The sequence below is a fragment of the Gallus gallus genome, chromosome 2 (assembly GCF_016699485.2).
Source record: "Gallus gallus isolate bGalGal1 chromosome 2, bGalGal1.mat.broiler.GRCg7b, whole genome shotgun sequence".
In the NCBI taxonomy this organism is placed as follows: domain Eukaryota; kingdom Metazoa; phylum Chordata; class Aves; order Galliformes; family Phasianidae; genus Gallus; species Gallus gallus.
This window is the reverse complement of record NC_052533.1, coordinates 82,612,381-82,636,103: the sequence shown is the minus strand read 5'-3', so window position 1 is coordinate 82,636,103 and position 23,723 is coordinate 82,612,381. Positions and strand designations below refer to the sequence as shown.

The following is a 23,723-nucleotide window of genomic DNA, read 5'->3' as shown; positions in this document are numbered from 1 at the left end:
GTGTGTAAGTGTAACAGGGTGGAATAACCTTGGTTTTTGTTGTTGTTGTTTTTTTACTATGAAGCTGCACAGATGCGCTTAATTGTCTTCAGTAGGACTAGATTTTATGGAGAAAGTAATTTGGCTCACCAACTGAAATTGAGGCAGTGCAGTGATGTGTCAGAATTTATACATTTAAATAAACAAGCTGTACTGTCCTCACCTGTAGTTGTACTGACTTTGAGGTGCATACAGAAGTAGGAAGAACTTCAGTGAGTTAATTTAGAAAAGATGATGCTGAATGTTCTTCGAAAAATGGGTACACACAGTGAGAAGATGCAATCTCTACCCAGTGTAATTCTCCTGCAGAGACTGAAAGATAGATTTGTAAAAGGACAAAATGTAGCTAAATGTACAAGCAGCTGTACCTACATGGTGTTTGCAGTTGCAGGTATGTATGTATGCAATCTGCTTGTGCTTCAAGAGATCCCACCTATTTAAGAACAGGAAGTCTGAGTTTTGGTGTTTGCTCATGTAGGGTTGGATTACTTAAAAGCAAGAGTGTATATACAGTGCTACTGTGTATTCTGTGGCTGCAGAAGAGCAAATATGGTGTTTTGTGCTTAACTGGCTAAAATTAAAGGTTACTGTGGGTAGAGATTTAAATGAATTTACTCTGAAGTCTGGATGGGCTGTCTGGGAGCATAACTTGGAGAAGAAAGAAGGTTGATGTTTTTAACACATTTTCATGAGAAGGACATAAGTAAATGAAAGCAAAAAAATATGGTTTTGGAACAGACAATCTCTTACTCTTACAATTTCCAAACTACTATGTCTGGAAACGTAAGCATACTCACGTACTTGATTATATTTTTAAATGCTCGTTAAGAAAATGATATCACTCGGATTGTCTTTATTTTAATCTCTCTTTTTAACATCCTATCAGCTGGCTTGATGCAGAAACCATTTTACTGGAGCTCTGTGTTGGTATTCCTCTAAAGCAAGAACAGTCTGGGAAGGCTGTACTCTGTTGGAGTTGGTAGTTGTTGGTTACAGTGAAGAAGTCTTAGAAGTGATTTCTGTAGTATAAGCACAGTGGCATTTTGAGAGGAAAAGAAATAGGATAGATATATTTTTTTTTAGTTCTTCTTTTCATACTAATGTTATTTCCCTAATATTCTGTTCACTACAAAACATTCAGAAGATACTGTAAGTGCAATAAGGATTCCCTTTTTTTTCCTCATTTAAGTAAAAAATCTGAGGCTGGGAGACTATGTGGTAGCAAATCACAAGGCCTTCCCAGGGGATCTGACACCAGAATCAGTAATCATGCTGATTAAGCCCACTAGACCACAGCGTGTAGGAGTAGGGTGGTAGGATACTTTGTTATAATCCCTGTTTGTTTGGACTGAGTAGTATTCTACCTGCTCTGTGGAGTGGGCTAGCTAGTTGAAAAGGTGAAAGAAGGACCATACTGGCTTGGGGTGCATGACTCCTCAAAACATTGATAGTAAGGCTCATCTGGTAGACTAACTGCTGCAGCATTCATCTGGAAGAAGAAAAAATGAGCGTTTAATGTTTGAGAGATTGCTTTGTTTAAATAACATAGGCCAGAATCTGTAAGGCTGATTGACTATCCTATAATCATGAATCATACAGAGTATTTCAATTTCTATAGGAGAGTAGATGCTACTTTCTAATTACTTGGAATGTGTAGAGGAAAACAGATTTTCTGTGGTAAAGTTTCAGACTTTCTTTTATTGAATTAGATGTCTGTAAAATCATAGAATTGCTCAGGTTGGAAAAGACCTTAAAGATCATTGTGTCCAACCTCAACCTAACCATACTACCCTAACAATCCTCTGATGAATCATGTCCCTGAGCACTGCATCCAAACGGTTTTTAAACCACATTCAGGGATGGTGACTCAGCCACCTCCCTGGGGAGACTATTCCAGTGCTTAACAGCCCTTTCAGTAAAGAACTTTTTCCTAATAAAACTGGCTTCTCATTTGTTCTAGAATTTTACTGAAATTTTCTGTGTGTTTTGAATGAGTCACTATACATAGCTATCTCCTCCCACTCTGTACTGAGGCTCACTTGCTTTGTTTTGCACCGAAACAGCAGAGGAGTGCTTAAGCAAGCACAGACATCAGCTGATACAGAGCAATTCTGAGTCTGTTGCCAGAGTAGCTGTATGATTCACAGCTCCTGCTGCACAAAGGAAGAGTTCAGTCTTCCCTGAGAATCAGGCTCATCCTTGGTACTCTGTTTCAAGGTTTCCAGATATTTCAGGAAGAAAACAGAACCTCTGGAGAGACCAAGAGGAATGATCTGAAAATTAAGGCAAAGATTGTAACTTAAGTGTAACTTAAGTGAAAATTTGTCTTGAAGAGCAAATATGTCTGATGCTAGTTAATATTGAGTCCTACTGCATTTATATACTCCTGAACAGTTGAGTTCAGCATAGAGGAATGACAAAGAATGGTAAGTATGTTGAATTTAGAAGTTGATTTAAACAGAATCACATGCATTACTAAATAATTAAAAACATATAAATTTACATGCTGCAAGACTGTAATGAAGTTATTTTATATGAATCCTCATCAGTTGTCCATGCTTAGCTTATCTGGTGCTCTTGCATATACCCACCGAGATAAAAGAATTTGGATGATGGCATTTTTGTTCGTTTAAGTTTCTGATGGATTGTCTCTAAAAATCCAAAGATAGATGAGATATTCATGTGAGATAGGTTCAAATTAATGAGTCTGAATATGACTAATGCATTGCAAGTGATGTTACAGGCTTACTTTAAGTGTCTGAAGAAAGTTATTGGTGAATAGATTTTTGAAACTCTGTAGGACTGTTTTGCTGTTCTCTTTGTCATAACTGTTGTGTCAAATTGCACTCTGAAGAATCTAGCTAAATGCCTTGGATTAAATTATATCAGCACGTTGCTTGAATTTAATGGCAAGAGATCTCTTCGTGTCTGTAGTTCTTCTGACATCTATTTGCCATTCCCAGAACTTCTTAATGCCACTTCTTGAAGAACGCAAGACTGAAGCAGAAACTTTTTCTTTAGCATGTGTATCATTCATTGCGTTTTCTCATTTTGCATCATTCATGGCCATTAGGTTAATTGCTACTTCGTAATGGTGATGACTTATTAAATGAAAGTAGAAAACAGAAGTGCTCTGGCAAAGACCTTTTTGAACTGGCCTTTATGTGTAAAGAAGTACTGAAGTTGAGGCCGTGCAGCTGTTGGCCACCAAAAAGACAAGGTGCTTAAATGAACTCATGCACGGAAGGTTGCTGAAGTGAGGGAGTGCATTTGCTTGGGCAACCATGCACTGGATACCTCTCACAGCACTATTTTGACTTAATAGTGTTTGGTAGAGTGACTTCTCAGGAAATGTAGGTTACAGAGATTGATGGAAATAAATATCAGAAGAGGGACTGTCTTCCTGGTTGAAAGTTACTTTTATCTTGATGAAGAAAGTGATAGCTAATTACTTTTTTTAAAAAGCTTCCTCCTTTCTGGAAGTTCTCTTTCCTGCTTTTCCTTAAGAGAAACCTAGAAAATTGAGTTTTGTTTCTTTCTGTGATACATACATCTTAATTAGCTGAACCCAGCAAACTGAAATGTATGCCATTACTAGCATTTTATATTACTATTGAAAGAGTGGTGGTATACAAGTTGTGTAGATGACATCAAACAAATTAATACTACTCTTTTCTCATACTCAGTAATTATGAAACTATATATAATTATATGTTTAGTACCATGGTTGATATTCATTTGTACCTGAAGTAGTCCTCTTGCAAAGTAGGCTACTTATTCAAGAGATAAATAGGACTCTTCTAGCAAATTGAAACTTCCTGGCATGCGTAAGTTGGAAGAAAAAACAATTACTAGTAATGACACACATACAAATACCAGATCATCAATGGATTTACTTTATTGTTATGCACAGGTAAGATGGATTGAGCACATGGGATAATTTGAAACAATTTAGGAAAATTGTGCCACTTACTCATGCACTGCAGCAGTATATTTTCTTGCAGGTTGCCTGTAAAGAACAATGTTTAAGAACTCAGCTATACAAGGGACAGGAATTCTGCAGTGTTGCTTAAGAAAGCATCTGAGAAGGCCTTGAGAGATACTAATGAGCAAAATACTGAACATCAATTTTGTAAGTGATCTTGATGACATAGCCTCTGTGGAGCATGAATGCCACTATCAGAAGCTTTTGTCAATACTTTTTTTCAGTTAATGATATTCAAAGGGTTGATTGTCAAATTTATGAAGTCATTGTCTGCCATGAGAGGACTTTGGATCCCATCCAGATGAAGTTTTATTTAGTGAGCTAGCAAGCACGATCCTCGCTTCTTGAGCTTGGAGGCTGTATGAAGAACTGAATACTTTTCTTCTGCTGATAGCATGTATTATGGTTGATGATGTTTTGAAGATATAAGCAGTATCATTCTGAGATCTTATTTTCATTATTCTGTGGAACTGCTGGCCTGTGTGGTGCAGCACACCATTACTTTCTATACAGTAAGATTTCTTGTGCATATATTTATTGTTATGCGGTCTTTAGAAACTGCACATTTGATTATGCCTCTAGTTACCATCTCATTTGCTTGAGATGAGGTTATCTTCCGGCCTTTTGTAGTCTACATCTGACAAAACCTCTGCAAAATAGTTCTGCATTCTTTCAAGTTGTTACATAGTGAGAGTAGTTACATGCATCAAAGACAAGGTATGAAGTAGTTGAGCAAGTAGTTGTTATTTTGAGATGGTATAGTAATCATGTATCTTTTAGGAGCAAATCGACAAAAAATTCTTCCTCCCTCCTGAAGCCCTTCATCTCTCCTCTGCTTCTACTGCAGGCTTGGTGCTTTATATATATATGTGCTAGAGGTGAATTGCCAAATTTCTCAACTGTGGAGTGGAAAGGAAGGGTTTCTAAGCTAGTGAATTTTACAAAGTAGAACTATTTTTACTACTATTTTTATTAGTAGAACTAAGATTATTTTACTTATGGCTCATTAAATTTTGTCTAAAGAATACAGGATGTCAGAATCTTCTACGATGTTTGTAGAAAGGTCATAAAGTTTATCTGGCAATATCTTTTTTTTTTTTTTTTTTTTTTTTTTTGCAAGCTCAGCTCATTTCTTGAGACCACCAAAGACCCCATCTTGTAAATTGTGGACTGTAGGTTGCTGTTGAGTTTGTATAAAACTGTACTGGCCTCTGCTACCATTGGCTGATTTTGGCAATGCTCTGCATGGACAGGCAGGTTTTACTATTTGCACATTATTCTAAGACCAAATGTATATTTCTGATTCATAAATCAAGATGTTTAAATTCCGTTTAAGATAGTGATATTGGTTGAAACAAACCAGTTGTGAAACTTTTTTCTTTCCAATCCCACAAAATCATTTGTGTATTCATAGGACATTTATTCTTCAAATGTCTTTTTACTTAAAATGATGTTGGCTGCTGTTTCCTTTACTACTTAACACATCACAGGGAGGGCACCCTGAGTGACAGTCCCTGTTCCAGATCTACAAGAGCTTCCAGAACAAAGAGAACTGATGGACTGATTCCTAAATAAACATTCAGCTGGAGTATATGCTAAGGTAGAATATGACAAGGAATGGGTTTTAATGGGTTGTCTAGAAAGAAGTTAGGAATATTTAGTGCTACAGAAAAGTATGGGATTATTTAGTGATTTAGATATATTAAAGCAGAGGGAACAAACACTTCAAGAAATTGAGGGAGAATTCTGATAGACACGAGTAATTTAAATGCCTGCTCTTAATGCAGTACAGGCTTTCAGTGTGACACCCTACCTGCCACCTGGGCCTATCTGATTGGTCTAGCAATAGTCTGTATTGCAGTCATATTTGGAAGAACGTTGCATGGACTGTCTGGCCTGAGGAATATGGGAGAAATTGTTAAAGAGGGGAAAAAAGGGCTCGGAGAAAAAATGACTCTGACGTTCTATTGATATCTGCCACTCTTTCACAGGTGTTTTTTACTATCTGAGAGTCAGATTCAGTTTAGTTTTTAGAGAAAACAGATCCATCTTGAATGTCTTTTGTTTATTTTTAATTATAAAAACTATTGCCATACTTAATGTTAATCCCTTAAACATCTTGCCTTGGATATTTTTTTTATGGGTGTCTTTGCCTACTGAAGCTGATAATTAAATGGAGCATTGGTCCCCAGCAGTCTCCAGCTCAGAACTGTATGCTGTTTGTTTATGATCCTTCTAATGGCATCAGTGGTAACTTAGTTCAATTAATTTTGCCTCCTTGCACATTAAATCACTATGGCCGAAATAGGATTGACTAGTGCTGCTTCCATGCTGAGATGTTTTGAAGCTCATGACAACTGCTGTGGAGGAGCTAGATGCAGCTAAAATCCCCACCAAGCATGAGGTGAGTATATTAGGTAATATGTTGTAATTCCCTGGATAATAAATAAAATATGGCTTTGTGAATGAGAACAGCAGTCCTCAAAGTGGGTTGCTCACATGCTGTGGGAGTCTGCAAGATCATCCATTGTGGTGCAGGAGGAAAATCTTAGAACTTCTATTTATCTTTATCTATTTATCTAAAAGAAAGAAATCAAGCTTTTCTAATATTTACTATATGACTTGGAACTGGCACCCTCACTTCATCTGTATATCAGATATGTCAGGTATGGTACATGAGGTATCCTGAGGGAAGAGTGGGTAATCCACAGTATGCGGTGGTTGGCAGTGGCATTTTCACTTATTTATTCACTTTCTGCATATTACATTATCTAGTTTTAATGAAAAGAACCCTAGTAGAATGGCAAGAAGAAACTTGTTTGAAGATAATATTAACAATGTTGTTTGCACAAGCAAACACCAAGAAAATGGCAGAAAGTTCTCCTGCTCCCAGTTCAAGTCAGCCACACTGATAAGAAAACAGTAATGACTTAACCAAAAGTGATAAGAATCCCTCCTCCCACCCCCTCCCCCCCCCAAAAAAAAAGAAATCGAAATATTCAATATTGAAGTTAACTGAAATTTGAATCAGACCTCTGAATCACTGTGTCACAAGGAATTAAACCAGAATTTCGGATATAGTGAAGTACATTTGATCATTTAATTCTCCATAGAAAGAAATAAAAACTGGAGAGCAAAAAGTGGTAAGTTTTTTTTTTTTTTTTTTTTCTGGGGGGGGGGGGGGGGCATGAAATAAAAAATCAAATATTGTTTGTTTCATCTTTATCTTATCCTTTTTTGTTTTTTTTTTTGTTTGTTTATTTTGTAATGCGCATAATATATTAGTACAGTTCTAGATGTGTATAATTTTTGAAGAAGTATAATAATGTGCATGCTATTTTTTTTTTTTTATTAATAGGAATATGTAATTTAAAAGGTTTTGAAACTATTGATACAGGGAAGAAACTGTTGAACAATAAATAATGGAAAGATTATTTTCCCTCCTTCATCTGGTGTCCTGCAACACTCTATATTGTTAATTTATTTTTTTGGGGGGGGAGCAATTGAAGTTTTCCTGTGGTCAACTAGTCTGTTTCAGATAGGATGCTTCAGAGTTGAATCGGATCTGTAATATACAGAGAGCAGTGTCCTGAAAAGCTACTGCTTCTCTGAAATCTATGATGTGTGGTCTGAGTAATGAATTCTGTTAAAGAGCCTATGTATTAACATCTGGTATTTTGTTGAGTTCAGTAATGTAACTTTTTAGCTCTTAGCTTTTCAAAGTTAATGGTTTTGACTGGAGTGATTAACACCAACCTTGCTGCCTGTGGCAAGGTTAAAATGACATAAAATGTTTTGGAACACAAACTTTGTCATGGTCCTCATTACACAAAATAGCACTGCAAGTCTGCCAAGGACACCTTGATTAGTCTGCAACGTCCTTCTACTAAGCAGCTTTCCCCCCCCCCTCAATGATAGATATTTATTAATATTTGGTGTATAATGAAAATATATTCCTTTCAGAGAACTATATACATGCTCATGTATTTCTGATTATATAGCAATTTTTGAACCAGTGGTAAAAGACTAATGACCTGAGGAAAGGCATGTGGAGATTCAAAACTGCCAACTCTAAGTGCATAACATGTTGCTTTTTATGTTGATTCTACATGAGTGAATGTATAATGATATTCTAAATGTGAATATCAAACATTGCTCTGTGATGATGGGATGGCACTTTATATTTTTTTGAAAATATTGCACAAAGAAATGCAGTCACTGACATTTGATGTTCATTTCAGCTAAACTGGTTTTATAGTGCTATTTCTGTATTTTTTTCCTCTGTAAAAGCTTGATGATATTTCTGTGTATGTGTGAAGTAAATTTAAAACCAGATTTATTAAGGGCAGAGCTTTGTATCCACACAAACTCTAGAATTTGAACTGTTGTGCAAGTTAGGGCCTGAAATAAGACTTCCTTGAAGGGATTATTGTTTCTGGGTGACAAAATTATTTTACTATGAAAAGTAGCCATCAGAACAGGAAATACTTTTCCTGTTTTACTGTTAGTTTGATTGATTATTAAATGTTTTTTTTTTTCTAATAGTTTCCATCATTCTTTTTTTTTTTTTTCCCCTCTGTGGACGACAGAGTTTGTGTAACTTCTGGAGTTACTTTCCTTGTTTGGAGTTTCATCCTTTTTTTTTTTTTTTTTTTTTGTGATCTTCCAGTGTGCTTTTCTATGGCTTACTCTCAAGGCAGCTCTTTTCTGCAGGGAAGTGACTGCATTGAATCATTATATAAGCTTATCATGGTTTTATGATTTTTGTTATCATTATCCCACATCATGACATCATGTACAGCACTGGGAGTTAAAGAGTCAATGCCCCACTTCCATGGACTGCCGATTTTCTGAATACCTGGCTCTCAGAAGAGAAAAACTACATAGCCCAGAGGACTTTGTGTTCAGGGAGGAAGATAAAGGTCTTGGCAAGTCATGGGACTCTCTCACTGTGCAGCAGCGTGTGGGTGTGCTCCCCAGACATTTTGCCTTCAATTCAGAGGAAGGTCTTTGGTTTTGGACACTCTCTCTCATTTTATTTGATTTATTAGCCTCAATTCCAATTGTATATTCTATTATATTGTGTTATCTTGCATTTTGATATCATATTTAGTAAATGACCTTTCCTCCTCAGATTGTTGCCGCTGTTCTGTTTTTGGACCCATCTCCCCTCCCTTCCCCAGTTCCCGGGGTGTGGGTCCATAGGTACCCTGCCTCATTAGTCACAGAACTGGGCTGAACTGGCTTGTAAACCATTGACAATCCTCTCCCCTTCCCCACATCCTTCCCCTTTTCAGGCTGGTGGGCCTGGGGACCTGCTGTGTCCCCCTGTCATGGACACAGACAGATCTAGAAAACTCCTTGTAGAAGCTGGAATACCTGGAAAAAGGTACCTTGTCAAAGCTGGAATATAAACTAATACCACCTTTATCTATACCTGTACACCATTGTTCTGTGCTTTAAACAATTATTTTTCTCCAAAGCAACTATAAAAATCACATGAGCCAAGTTTCCCTTACTGACATTCTTCGATGCTGATTCACCACTCCATACACTCTGATTAAAAATGTGCTGTGTTGGAAACAAAACTTCTGGGATGGGCTGCATCCATTTCTTCTGTGCAAGTGACCTGTCTAATGTTATTCTCTAGTGACTGAGGGGAGAAAGGGAAAAAAACTGCATTGATAGACTTGCTCAAATTGTCCTAAAAAGAAGTTGTCTGTTTCTGTAAGTGAAAGGAGACCATAGTGAAAATTGTTATTGTAGATTATGCAAATTTTTTAGAAAGAAGTCGTGTGGCACTTCAGATTTTGATTTTGAGGAAATCTACTGCCAAAAAAAAACCCAAAAAACAAAAAACCCTTAACATAAAGATCTACTGTGGAGGGATTTATGTTAGTAATTATTATCAAACTACAGGAAAGTGTTTCTATCTTGTCACAGAAATACTGTTTTCACACTTTCCTTCCCCCCCCCCCCCCCCCCACTGCTCTATTTTGTTTCTTTGCTTGTTTGTGTAATTGCTGTTGTATGGAAGAAATTGTACCAGTTCTTTGAGAATTCATCTCAAAATGGATGACTTTTATTAAGAAAGTTTGGCTCTCCTCTTTGAGTCGCTTTGAGGCATCTTCCTAACAACTTTGTACATTTATGTATTTTCTCCTGTTTTGCTTCAGTTCCTGAAACCTCATCTGCTTCAAATTTAATTGTAATTCTGAGAGGAGTTTCTCCTAGTTTTATTGCATTAATAATTTATATCTAATAAGGGGAAACAATGGAAGTAACAGGCAAAGCTGAGTCAGTTATTGTTATGAAGTTGTACCATGGAGATGCAATGAATGAGTCAGATGTTTAATTTGAAAGACTGACATCTTGATCAATTTCATTTCATCAGTGTATGATCCTGTACTTTCTTAGAGACTAGTATGAAATGACGATGCATTAGTTATAAATGGATTTTAACTTACAGGTAAATGCTAAAAGGTTGAATGCTGAGGAAGGAATATCTTTCCATCTGTTTCTGAGGATTTCTGCAGCTACATTGAGAGCACAGAAGCATGAAAATAAATTCTAAAATGCATTTATGATTTAATTAACATGTAGTGGTCAGCTTTTAAGGGACTGAACAGTGTTCAATTCCACATTTCCATTTATAATTCAGTTTTTTAAAGTACAAATACTTAGCTCTAGTCTGATAGCAAATAAAGACCCTTTCTATATTTCATCCTAATCTTCCAAGCTCTTATTTTCATTTGAGATACAAAGCCACTGACCTATAATACCAAGTCCTTCAGTATTATTTTTTTCCACTGGTCTTATTTTCTCTCCTCCCTTATCCTGTTTTACAGTAACTGGGTGTATATTTTTAAACTGCTTAAAGTGAAGCAGCAAATGGAGTGCAGATAGTCTTTGTTTTCTTAAGCTCCACTCTGCTAGCATGATCCTCAGACCAAAAGAATAATAAAATCAGAATGAGAGCAGAAGTGTTATTTCTTATAGACAATTAAGTCTGTTTATCTATATCTTCTGAATTAGCTAAACAAAACCTTACTGATATTATTAGCAAAACAACACAAAAAATTGGTCAGGTAACCACTTTGATAAATTTCATTGCTCTGTTTCTAAAAAGTCCCTCCTTCCTTTGTCTTTCAGTTTTGCGAGCCAACAAGGGTAAGGATCTGCCCCAAGAATGAATGTTCCAGTATCTTGATTTCTATTCTCTCAAACTGTCTTCAGCAGTCAAGATTCAAGGCTACTTCTTGAGCAACATTTTGAGTATGCTTTCACTGATGAACAAAATATTAAATCGGACTGAAAAATGCTTGAATTGTGAAAGAAAGGCTTTGAGTTTGGGTAGCTATGGTCAACTTAATGTATCCAGCTACTGAGTTGAATAGTTACAATGGAAATAGTCTTCTGTCATGTAGATAAGAGATTTTTACCTATAATACCTTCCTCATGCTCAGATGACACACCTTGAGCGTTGTGGCAGCTGTGTGTCTGTAAGCAAAGTGTTTTCCTTGACTCTTTATCTTTGGTGTGTGGAAAAGTGCCACATTGTACTACAGATCCATTAAAACAAAGAAACAAACAAAACACCCCCCAAAAATCCCCCAAAAGGTGTATGTTTCCACATTTCTTGGAGTTTTAAAGTTCTAATATATGTAAATGTAGATCGTGAATAGTCCAGGTCAATTTAGATGAAAATTATCTTGCAGAGTGGTGAGAGAATATTTTTGAACTGTCAGGGTTCATAAATGTTGTGTGATCAGTGAATTCTACAACATGCAGATAGCTCATACTTTGTTTTTTCTGCTGCGGCTGGAAAGATTTCCAGAGCTTTCTGAGGTATAGAAGGTCAGACAATATATTGGCTCTTCTCACTTCAGAGCTTTGTAGGCAAAGAAATGGTGTATCATAATACTCCTTAGAGGGGAACTACAAACCCAGACTTCCTCCTAAGTCTGTTTTATTCAAATATCCAGGAAATGCTGTTTGCTGCATCAAAGAGGGGGAGAAAAAGGGAAATAAAACACTGTTTAGTTTCAGTTCAGCTACAGGAACTTCAAAGACAGGTTTTTATACGTAAATGTCATTGTAAAAAGCATCTCTCCTATAGCACAAATTAGCTTCTAATAGCAAGTCAGACCAAATGCTCTGGCTTGTCCTTCATGCCTCTCTAGGGATTTTATCCCAGACTGAATCAAGATACCATAGCTTTACTAACATCACAGCTCTGACCAGTACAGTTGTACACATTTCTTCACACCAGAACAGATTCATTTGAAATCTCTACCTGTTTATTTTAAAGAGGGCTGCCAGGATAAACTGAGTGTGGACAGCAATAGTGACTACATTAAAAAGCTGAATAATGGCTTGTTCACAATGCATTTGTTCTCAGTTTTCTGTCTTTGACAAATTTTTATTCACCTGTACCAGAGAATATGGGGAAAAAAAGATTAGATTTGTGAGACTGAGTCTAATCTGTTTATAAAGATGCAAAAAAGAAAATTTTGTTATTAAAAGCAGATACTATCTAAAGTGCTTAGTCACTGAATGAATCCTAAACTCTTTTTTTTTCTCCAATGAGAAATAAGCCTTCCAAAAGTTTTAGATGTTTTAGAAAATAAGGTTATACTCCTAAATTGCTTGACATTTGAGAGAAATCAGTTTAATGGGGCATAGATTCTACATAGTTGTAGATCTTCATCAAAGAAGTAGTAGAAACATGGACGTGTCTTTGCTATGTAGAACAACTACAGGTGTGTAAAGTAACTGCACTTAATTGCATAGATAAATGCAGTACCTCCTATATAGAGTTTTTTTTAGAAATGATGGACTTGGGCAATAAGCAAAAATGCTGTCTTACTAAACATAAGGACTTGTATAACCATCTGTTAGAATTCCTAAGTGCCTAAGAATTGTCTTTTAATTGTCTAAGTGTCTTTTGAAGTTTCTCCTTTTCCTTTCCCTTCCCTTTCTCTCTCATTCAGCATGCATTTTGCAGGCATAATGCCATGAAAGTCTTTAGTATCTGTCATCAAACTTTAAAAAGAATGAATAAATACATCACTTTTTATGATGTATAATAGACAGAGGATAATATTTTTCTCTTGTGTAACTAAATTATATAGACAGCTCTTTTTAGAGTTTTGTATGGAAAAGGGGCAGAGCTAATGACTTACAAAAAGGTTACAGCTAATATTCTATTAACTGGGTGGTTTTTTAAGGCTAAATTGGTAACAATCATGCCACTTCTTTTAATACGAAAGAAAAAAGACTATTCTTTGCTCTCTGAGTACTTTGTCCAGATGTAATCACACAGCAGCCGATGTGAATCGTCTTTAAAGGTTATTGCAGAAGTAAAATGACTGCCTTCTTTCAGAAACCTTAGGGAAACCTACAGGCAAGAAATAAAAGTTAAAAGTATATACTGATGCTCTGCTATTAACGAGAAAAACTGTAGAGTGCTACTGAAAATGTTAAGAAAATGAAAAGAGGCTTTTCTGTTCTACCAATAGTGAAACTATCCTGTGTGTGCATATTTTCAAAAAATACAATTAATTTTGAGAAAAATAGCTTCAGTAATTTCATAACATCAATCTCTAGACAGGGAGGGGTTGAAAATGTCAAGAATATCAAACCTTTATATAAATTTGGGAGGTGGAGGGAGCACTTTTCTCTTGCCAAAAGGCAGTGAGTTAGCCCTCTCTAACCTCTAATCTTAAGTGCACCTCCAGAAGAACCTTTTCATTACTATTTTCTATGCCTCCGTATAAAACCTTCTTTCCTTTCTTGACTTTCTTTCTGGCATCTGTGCTCTGTCTGCTGCACTGTTATGTGATACCAGAGGAAGGAAAGTCTGGTCAGAGGACTTCTTACATTTAGATTCTATGTCTGTGAAAACAGAGGAAAGGGTGTGTATGGAAACACAGAACATGGAATACATTTAATGAAAAACGTGTTGTTCCATGGGATTCTGTGCATGTGACTGCTTTTTTTTTTTTTGTTTCTTCCATAGTGATACCAGTTCAGGTCAGTTTGCAGCAGCAAAGGAAACTAAGGTGTTGAAAGTACTTGACAGCTCACCTTACACTTATCCTTAAGTTGATGTTGAAATTCTGATCCAGATGAGATCTATTACAAGAGACCTGTTCAGTCCAGTAAGGTCAAGGAAGACATATCTCAAACTACAAGTGCATAACTGCCACTAAATGCTATTTTCTGGACATGTGTGTGCAGACGTGCACTTCTGTGCATCCTATCCCTTTTATGACAGTAAAATTTGAGAGAGCACAACCTGCATAACTCCCAGGTTGCTGGGAATTCTGCACATAACAAGACAAACTGTAAACTTGATGGGAATGAATTTTGAAGATTGTTTCATTAGTAAATTGAATGAGGACAAGAAGTCAGATTCTCCTTATGGTGAGCAGGGTACGGATATCTAAACAGATGCAGATAAATGTGCTTTTGAACAGACTGACTTTCTCTTTGTGTTTAAGTGGATGTGCAAATGAACCAGTACTTTTAACCTACTTAAAGATAAGGGAGAAGTGAAGGAAGAATGAGTCAAAGGTAGTGTGTGTGTATATGTATATATATAATTTTCTTCGTGGGTTTTAATTTCAACTATTAGATTGCTGTACATTGAAAATATCTTCACTGTTCTCGGTTACTGTAGAAAAGTGTTTTGTCTGTTTTTATGTATTGCTTCAAGCATCTAAATTCAAGGATGATTTTGAATCTCACAGCAGTGACAAGAATGATGTATGTCAGGGTAGTACTTTCAGGTTTACCAGAAATGTGTCAGAGACCCAGATACAATAGGTATTATCAGCTGTTATACTTGACTTCATAGCTAGGACTGATAAACAGAGTTATTACAGGTAAGCTGATAAAGGTCTTCATGGTTCTAAGACCACTGTAAGCATGCTGGTTGTGGCTGGGACATTTCAGAGGCATAAAGCTTCTGAAAAAGGATGGTGCTCCCAGAAGGAATCAGAGAACCATCATGTCATATATTTAGAGGTACTGTCATTAGGAAACAATGACAGCTTAGGGTAATATCCTATTAATGGATTTAGTAAGATATGACTAAAACAGTATCAAGAACCCCAGCTGACCAAGTTATCTGTTTCGATCATCATTTGGGCTGAAGAAAAGACAGGAACTGACAAGCATATGTTTGTAGAAGTGACATATTTGTTAAGTTCCACTGATATGAGCTGAAGTAAGAAGAAGCTTTCGGTATGCCTTCTTTGGGGCAAACCTTTCTGAGGCATCTGTTTGTTGGATTGAGAAAATAAATTACTCATAAAACAAAGAACAATGCTTTTTAGTCTTCTTATGGCTTGCAATGTCACTAATTTTCTTTCTTTTTTTTTTTTTAAATGGCATTTTTTACAGACTGGAATCTTTAGGGTTTTCTCATTTCTCATTGCTCTCATTTCAATGAAGAAAAATATGCCTACTCTCAAATAAATGATGATGATGATTCCTCTTCTTTGGATTCCTCTACTTTCTGCAGAGGCAGTGGCATACTGTAGTGTTGAAATCATAGCTGATACTGCATGGTTACTGGTAGTGCATGCAGTAATGACTGGGGGACTGAGCCCAAATCTAAACCCACTAGGAAACATGATTTTCTGTTTTACTCTGTTACTGCATGAATGTTCACCTTGATTCTTTAGTAGTCTCTCTAGTTTGATGAGACAGATGGTATTTTACTGTAGCTATAAAATCAGAATTTAAACTTGAAATGTCCTGGGGTGGTGATTATTTTTCCTCATAAATAATGGGTCATAATTATATCTGAAAACGTACAGAGATGTAAATATGTCTGAAGCTTTTCTGTGTGACAAAAACAGACCATTATTTCAAATGGGGATGAAGTGCTAAGTACTATATCTATAATAATAAAAAAGCTACTAGAAACAGTTCTGTGTCATTCAACAAGAACGCTTGCATGAGGGGATTATTTCAGGGAAAATGACTTGAAAACATGGTAAAATGTGTAATGGAACCATATACTTAGGATTAAATTAATATTCAGCTCTACTTCATGTTTTTCACTAGACTAGAAAAAGCCTAATGACAGCAGCTCTCTTCCAGTTCATCTGTTGTGTACATGTGTATGTGGTGTCTTTTCACTAATTCATTAGGAGTTCTGATTTATCATGAGGCTTCTTCATTTTCATGAATAGTGAAGGAAGCATAATCATGTTAATATGTATGTCTGCAATTCAGCCCTAGTGTAATTCAGGATGATCTAATGTAGTGAACCTTCAATAACCCCAGAGATGTCTTTGTGCCTATGCTAATGTTGGAAATAACGCAAAATTAGTACAACCTTCATTGGTATCTTAGCTTCTCTGTTTCTTGGGTATCTGAAAGTACAGTATAAGAGTTGTGCCACATTAGTGGCAGGAAGTTTTTACCATTACTTGCCTGAATGAGAATTGCTGGTTTGTTTCATTTATCCCATAGCTGAGTTTATTCTTCAAGTTCATTTGTGGTGTGACAGCTGTGCATGGCCATTGGGAGTGTAGCTTGTCTTTCACACTGCTGTCACCACTGCTGAAATGCACCAACCACCACATCACTGTGCTCACATCTACTGTTTGGTCTCCATAAATGTTCAGCAAGCATCAGTGAATGTCAATAGGTGCATTTTTTTTTCCACATGGAGGGATTAAATGACACACCTATGCTTGATATGCACTTCCATGTCAGAAGTTGTTTGGTCAGACTGCCCCTCTGCTGCCATCTGTTGCGTGGCAAAAGAATGTAATGGAATGTTGATGACAAGGTTCAACCTCTACTGCCATACCACCAATATCCACCTCTGATGTTGTGGACCAATATACTCAGATAGGAGGCATTGCTTTCAGGGCAGCTCTGGTACTTTAAGCTGGCTCTAATCAGTGTCCATTAGTCATTTAACTGCAGCTTTGTGTGTACTGTTAGCCAAATGGAAGCTAGCTTGTGTGCTTTAAAAGTATAGGGAGTAGACAAGAGCAGAAATTAACATTTTGTTTGAACTAGGAGAGTTTTTTGAAGAGTGGCTTCATTCTAAGTAGATATTAATTGCTTTGTGTTATTCTGCTCACTCCATTGTCTGGGGAGGTACAGCATCATAGATCTTCATTGAATGAACTGAAGAAGAGCCTTACTTCCCAGTGTATACAGTGTTCTAAGTTGCTTCCCAAGGATCCAGTATTTTAACATACTCAAATATAAACTCAGTGGCACCAGTCCCAGGTAAAAATATCCTTGATGTTGGAGCAGAGCAAAATCAATATTCTGTTTTTAATATTTTCAGGTTCATAATTTTTATCATTTTCTAATAATTTCTTTTTTTTTTCAATTGCTGCATGAGAGCATCTTTTATTGTATATGAGCTTTAAAAAATATCACTACTTAGTTGAAAAGTACATTAATTCATCACATGATAATGAAAACTCTGTAAGATCACTGTAATGTCTTTTATATCTTATAAGAAAACTCTGACAGCTAGTACTCTGCTGGAGTTTTCTTTCACCTCCATGGACTGACATCTCATCCCTGGTTAGTCTTTGAAAGAATGGATCCAGTAGGGAATCAGGGTGCAATGTACTATAACAGTGAAGTACACAGGTCCAGGTCTTACAGTCTGGCATTTCACCACCACAGAGATTTTTAACATAGGTCTTAAAATGAAGAGATTTTTTTCTCTGTAGTAATTCAGCGAAAACAGTGATTAATGCAAAAAGATGATGGAAGATTTCTGTGCATTACTGTCAGAAGTTGTGCAGTGTTCTACCTCAGTCAGCCTACCTTCCAGTCATAGAACTACTGAAGTCGTGTGGAATATCTTGTAAATCATCCTGTCCAACTACTTTTTTTTAGAGCCTAACAAGCTAGGAGCAGACATTTGAGACAGTTAGGTTTTGAAAGTCTCCAGGGAAAGAGATCCCACAACATCTTTGAGCAATCTTTGTGTTTGATCACATTCAGAGTAAACAGATTTTTTATTTTTTTTCTCATATTTAATGGAATTTCCTTGTCTTAGGTTCTACTGTAGCAAGAAGTTATTTCTCCCCAGAGAATGGTATCTGCTTATTTTTCCTGTAATACTGTTATTTATTTTCATATCAACAAACTGAGTAGTTCAGAGAAGTGATTGTTTCTTTATCAAAACTGTAGGTAGGAAACTTACATACAAAGATGTATACCTTGGTTTCTGTTTCCAGGAAACAACTTTTTCCAACTATTTCTTTTTTTGTTCGTTTCCTTGTTTTTCTTTCAGTGTCTCCATGTTCCCTGTTCTTATCTCCCTATAAAGAATGAGAGGCCTCAGGAAACAAAATGGAGGAAAAGATCAAGCAGATTTTGAATTTGAACTACGATGGTGTCCTTTGGCATGCAGATTTTGTTTATCTTTCCACAGCTGAGGTGGCAACATGAAGCTTTTATGATGACACTTGTGGAGGTTCTGTTCTTTATCTGCCTTTTGGTGACATAATGGACTAAGGAGAACTTTGCTCTCACTCTTAACAGAAATCAGAAGAAGACGGTTTCCTTCAAAACTTGTTATGCTTGAATCTTCAGACCAAGAGAGCGAGTCAGCTGGAAGATAGACGTTACCTATAAGAGTATAAATGGATACTTTGTGAGCCTTGGAAGTCAATGTTTTATTTCTTTTATTCATGTGTTCTGGTAGCAATTCTCAATTTTTAGCTTCTTCCACACTTAACAGAGTTATTCCTGCCATATTATAATTTTGACTGTTAATATCTATTTTCTCTGTGTTTGAGAAGAAATGATGAAAACCTGTTCCTTTAGGGACATAGCTGACCTTTTGATTTCTTTGGATTCATGTGTGGCGAGAAAAAAAAAAATCAAAACAAAACAAAAAAATCCTCTCCTGATCCTGCTGTATTCCTTTACAACTAGCTGTCTAATCTCTCGCTAATAACTTTTATCTATTTATTTTCTTGTCTCAAAAGATGTTTTTGTGAGAAATAGCCATCTCTTTCCTTGGTGTGAAAGTACTTTTTGGTAAAAATCTTAACACTGGAAGAAACTGCAGTGCAGTAGCATGCTAATACCTGAAGGTCTGCAATATAGCAAACTCTACAGACTAGACTTCTTCAATTCAATAAGCAAATTCTTAACTGCTGACCCTGTCATATAAGAAACTAGATTTTAATAGCTTGGAGAAGGTTTTTCATTGCCCTGAGCTTCTCTCAAAAAAGGGAAGGAAGCAGTTAAGTCTATGAATGTGTATCTTACTTCTTTTTAATTGAATTTTCATTCTTCTGGAGCCAATCTCTCATGAAGTCAGCATTGGAACCTCTCAGTCGTCAAGTCATCAGTGTCAGTAACATGCTTTAACTTCCAGGCATTTTTAAGGTATCTTTGGTGTTTGCAAGTCTTCAATGCGGTGTATCTGAAGAGATTCACTGTGGTCACTAGCATATTTTAAGGTGACTAGTAGCTCCATATACCTCCTATGATTATGGTAAAGAAGCTTTTCTCTGTATTTTCTGTCAAAACATATTTCCTGTGATTATTAGATTGCCCTGGTAAGTATTGGAGATATACCCATCTGGAATACTTACTTGTACTCAGTTTCTACAGATGATTTTTAGGTCTATAACAAAATTTCGGTACTTCAGATCATGGCTTTTAGTTTTTAATATCTCAGTTTACTTTTCTTAACCTTCCAGCAACTACTTGTTGTACAATTCAGATGTTCTGGTCAAACAAACTGTTTTGCAACTATCACTTAATATAATAACTGAACCATATTTTTGGACTGATTAAATTTCATGAATTGATTATGCCTCAATGTATCCACTATTCTGATGATTACATTCAGACATGTGTCCTGTCAGCACAGCTCATAAATTTCCATTATAGAGGGCATGAGGACACTTCAATGCAGAGCAACCACAGTGCTTCAGTTGTATATGTTTATTGTATGGTTATATGATTTTGGAAACTTTCCTTTCTCTCTCACTCTAAAGAAATTTTTGGAAATCTTTGAATTTTTTCTAGGAAAAAAAACCCTGTGTTTTGTCTATGTTCCTGGTTACAATATTTGGTGTGTTGAGTGCAGTAAAAAACTGATCTTTTATCTTCAGATCTCTTTTTCTTAGTTCATATTGGTTTCTCAGAAGCTTTTAGGTTTATCTTCCAGATTTTTTTTCTTGCTATTATAAAAATTGTGGAAAACTAGATGTGCAGATGAATGATGGATTTGTGATCTGTAGTCATCTAAAGAGCTTCACTTCCTACCTCTGCACTGTGATGCTGGAGTAGTACAGAGTTTCTCTAAAAATAAGATAGAACACTCACACAGTGTCTATTCCTGGGAAATTTACCTCTGGTCCTCATGGATGCTTAGTTCACATTACTAAGCCAAAACACTACTAATGCAAAAACACTATCATTTGAGTTTCCTTAGTGATCTGAGTATACAGATTGCACTGGGTTATAGTAAGTAAGCAGTACTGCTTCACGTTAAGATAATAAGTATAAGCTGCAGTCTGTCTCTCTGAGTTCATTGCTACATGCACACTAGGTTGCTGATTCTACTTATGTGAGAACTGAGACTTTGCTGTATTCTTAATCTGTGAAAAGCATTTATTGTATTTCTACTGTTGACTTAGAAAATCAATACTGCTTTCTGTCAGATCTGCTGCTACTATTTTTGCAATATGAACTCCTATCTCTTTGTTTTGGAGACAGTTCACAAAATCTGCAGAAATCCCTAAGATCCCAGGAGAAAGTGAAATCCCTAAACAAGCATTCCTTACTTTGTTTGAGGTGGTAACTGGTAAAATAAATGACTATTGAGCTTTCAGTTGTGATTTTTCTTAATGCTGTATTTGTGAACAATTAACATGTAAGATCAATGTAAATTTATTTTAAATATTTCAGAACTCTGCAAACAGGGACTTTGAACAACTTTGAACTACTATGGTTGTTTGTCACCAAAGACATTATTGATCTAACCAAGGGTAGTACTGAGAGGGAGCAGGACTGCAGGGGGCCCTCTGTTCCCATGGGTTTCTCTGAGGTGGGATGTTTCTCTGTATCCTCTGGGATTTTTCCAGGTCTTGGAGAAGAGTGTCACCTCAGGCCATCATTTTTCCAGAAAGAAGATGTAGGAATACTAAACAGTCATAATCTGATGTTCAAAGAGTGAAGCTGATGTATTTGTATGCTTGGATGTGGTAGTACAGAAGGGGTAAGAGCAAGATGCTGACCAAAACTGCACCATTTTTTTTTCAACTCAAAGACTTTTCTTAATTCCAAAGTGGATGTGAGGGGCTTACACAGAACCCTTGCACTTGTTTTACATACACTGAAGTAATAACATAGTTTGAAGGCATGTAGTATAGCACTTTTTAATACTTACTAGACTACATCTTAAGGAATACATGATGATTGTGAAGGTCTGCAGAGAATTAACAAAGTTAGTAGGATATTTGAGGGGACTGAGAGGGAACAAGATCAGGATGCTTAAGCTCAAATTCAAATTAGATAAAGATACAGCAAAATCGATGACTTCATTCTTCAGTGTTGCATACGACTGACTACATATGGTATATCACAAGCAAGGAGACGGCCCTGCCACACTAGAGACAAGTGAACAAGTGAAAGAAATTTATTTAGAAAAATAAAAATTAACACATTCAACATAGTATCAGTTGTCATTCTGAAAACATCCGTTTATAAAAATGATGTTATGTTCTTTCATACTTGAAAGTGAACAAAATTCCCACAGCAGAAATATGTATACTTTCACAAGGAAAAGATTTTAAAAGTTCTGTCAAACTTTATTTTCATCCTAATTCAAAACTGAATATTTTGACAGTTAAACACCCTTGTGATCTGCTTACATAGCAAATACTTAATGTTTTATGTTTGGATGCCTGTGGCTATATTGCCTGCAGCATTTTATTATTATCTGCAGTTTTTGCTGTAGAAAGTAGGAGGTTAAGATCATTCTGAAGATACTCACACAGGAAAAATAGTAGCAAGAGTATTTCAGTAAATTCTCGGAAATATAGTAAGAATCAGTGACTATAAATGAAACTGAACAAATTCAAGCAAAAGTCAAACAACTAAATCGTAAACCCTTGGAAAAGTTTGGAGAGTTAAAAAAAAGTTCCCTGTCATTCTGGTTTACTATTTTTTTTTTTTTTTCTAAACAAACCAACAAAAGGTACAGATTAGAATGAAATTAATCAACTGAATCCTTTACCACAGTTGTGCTGGGTATGCATGCATCTACCTGGCTGGATAGGAGAAAATGTATCACGGTGATGGAGTCTGTGATTTGGAAGACTGATTATATTCATAGTCCTAGTATGTGCAAAGTAGCATGAAGGTGAGTAGAAGAAAAATGAGTGAATCTTTGTTATGGATTGCAAAGATCCTACTTTTTAACCTTTAGCTCACAGATGAAAGATGATAACTCTGGGTAGCTGAGGCCACCCATTTGGCTACTTTTTTATACTGCTGTATTTCTTCACTGATGTTTGCTATCATCACTAGGTTAAGAGCAATCACCTCTGCATAGGGGATGTTGGTAAATCATGTGGCTGGAATGAAGTCTTAGTTGTTTCCCCTCCTCCCCTCTATCACTCTTCCTGTGAGAAGCACTCTAAACAATTTTTTTTTGCTACAGTACTGCTGAGTGGCTCTGGAGAAATACACTGATTAAAACAAAACACACTTCTAAGTTTGTTGTTGTTGTTCTCTTGTTTGTTCATTATTTTTTTTGATTCATTATATACAAATTCTGGTTTTATGCAACATGGCTAAAACATTGCTGTTCTGCTGCTGTTACTGGAGTCTGAATTTCCACAACTGGAATTACTTTTTAAAAATTTCACGAGTAGTAAATCTTCATTTATGTTTTGTTTAATTCAAACTTGTTTGTAGTGATTCATCTCAATGTATCAACAGGAAAAAAATAAACCTTGTATCTGTTTTTACAAACCTAACATTAATGTTTGATTCCTTGACCTTTGCATCTTTGCTGCTGGCATAGTAAGGCTTTGCATACAGACCTAAATGAGGAAGATTTCAGTAGTCCAATTGTTTGCCACTTTCCTGTTTCCTAGTCTCTGCACTCTGCTTTTTTTTCCCTCTAGTAGATAGAAACATATTCTTCCTGTACCATGATAGCTTTCTTTACTCCATCTCTTACCAGATGCTCCTAGGATTTATTTGATACATTAATAACACTTTCAACTTATTTATGCCTACTCTTCTTTCCCAGAATGTGAAGTGTGCAGTAACAATTCATCCAGTATGGCTGCTCTCTAGCAGGAAGTATAGGTGAACCACTTGAACTGGAAGCAAAATTCATTAACTGATTCCTATCAAGAGACTATTTCTTATTAAGTCTTCTCCCTCTGCCTTCCCTCTCCCTTCTCCCTATGCTCCATTCACTAATTCAGAATGCCAGGGAACAGGTCAATTTATTTTTCATCCTCTGTTGCTTACACACCTTTACTCTGGTCTTCCCCTTTTTCATCTTGATTTTTTTCTGATAAAAATGAGTTTCAGCAAAACAACTTTGCAGCCTAACATGGACAAGATATTTTGAAATACAGGTAATTTAAGTTAATCAGTTATTACTTACTGTTACTTATTTCTTACTGTTCAGCTTCAGATTCCATTTATGAAATATTAC

General features: G+C 36.2%; 1 long non-coding RNA gene across 2 annotated transcripts in view; it reads left to right on the top strand.

The window, feature by feature from the left end:
* Window positions 1–23,028, top strand: part of LOC112531816 — a 47,761-nt gene extending 24,733 nt beyond the window's left edge. The window contains exons 1-4 of one of the 2 annotated variants that reach the window (XR_003073816.3): window positions 2,104–2,465; window positions 4,044–5,624; window positions 6,333–6,428; window positions 18,315–23,028. This is a non-coding gene — a long non-coding RNA (uncharacterized LOC112531816). Of the gene's footprint in view, window positions 1–2,103; window positions 2,466–4,043; window positions 5,625–6,332; window positions 6,429–18,314 lie in introns of those variants that run through there. The other variant, XR_006937172.1, reaches the window with a different exon arrangement.
* The last annotated feature ends 695 nt before the right edge of the window (window positions 23,029–23,723 follow it).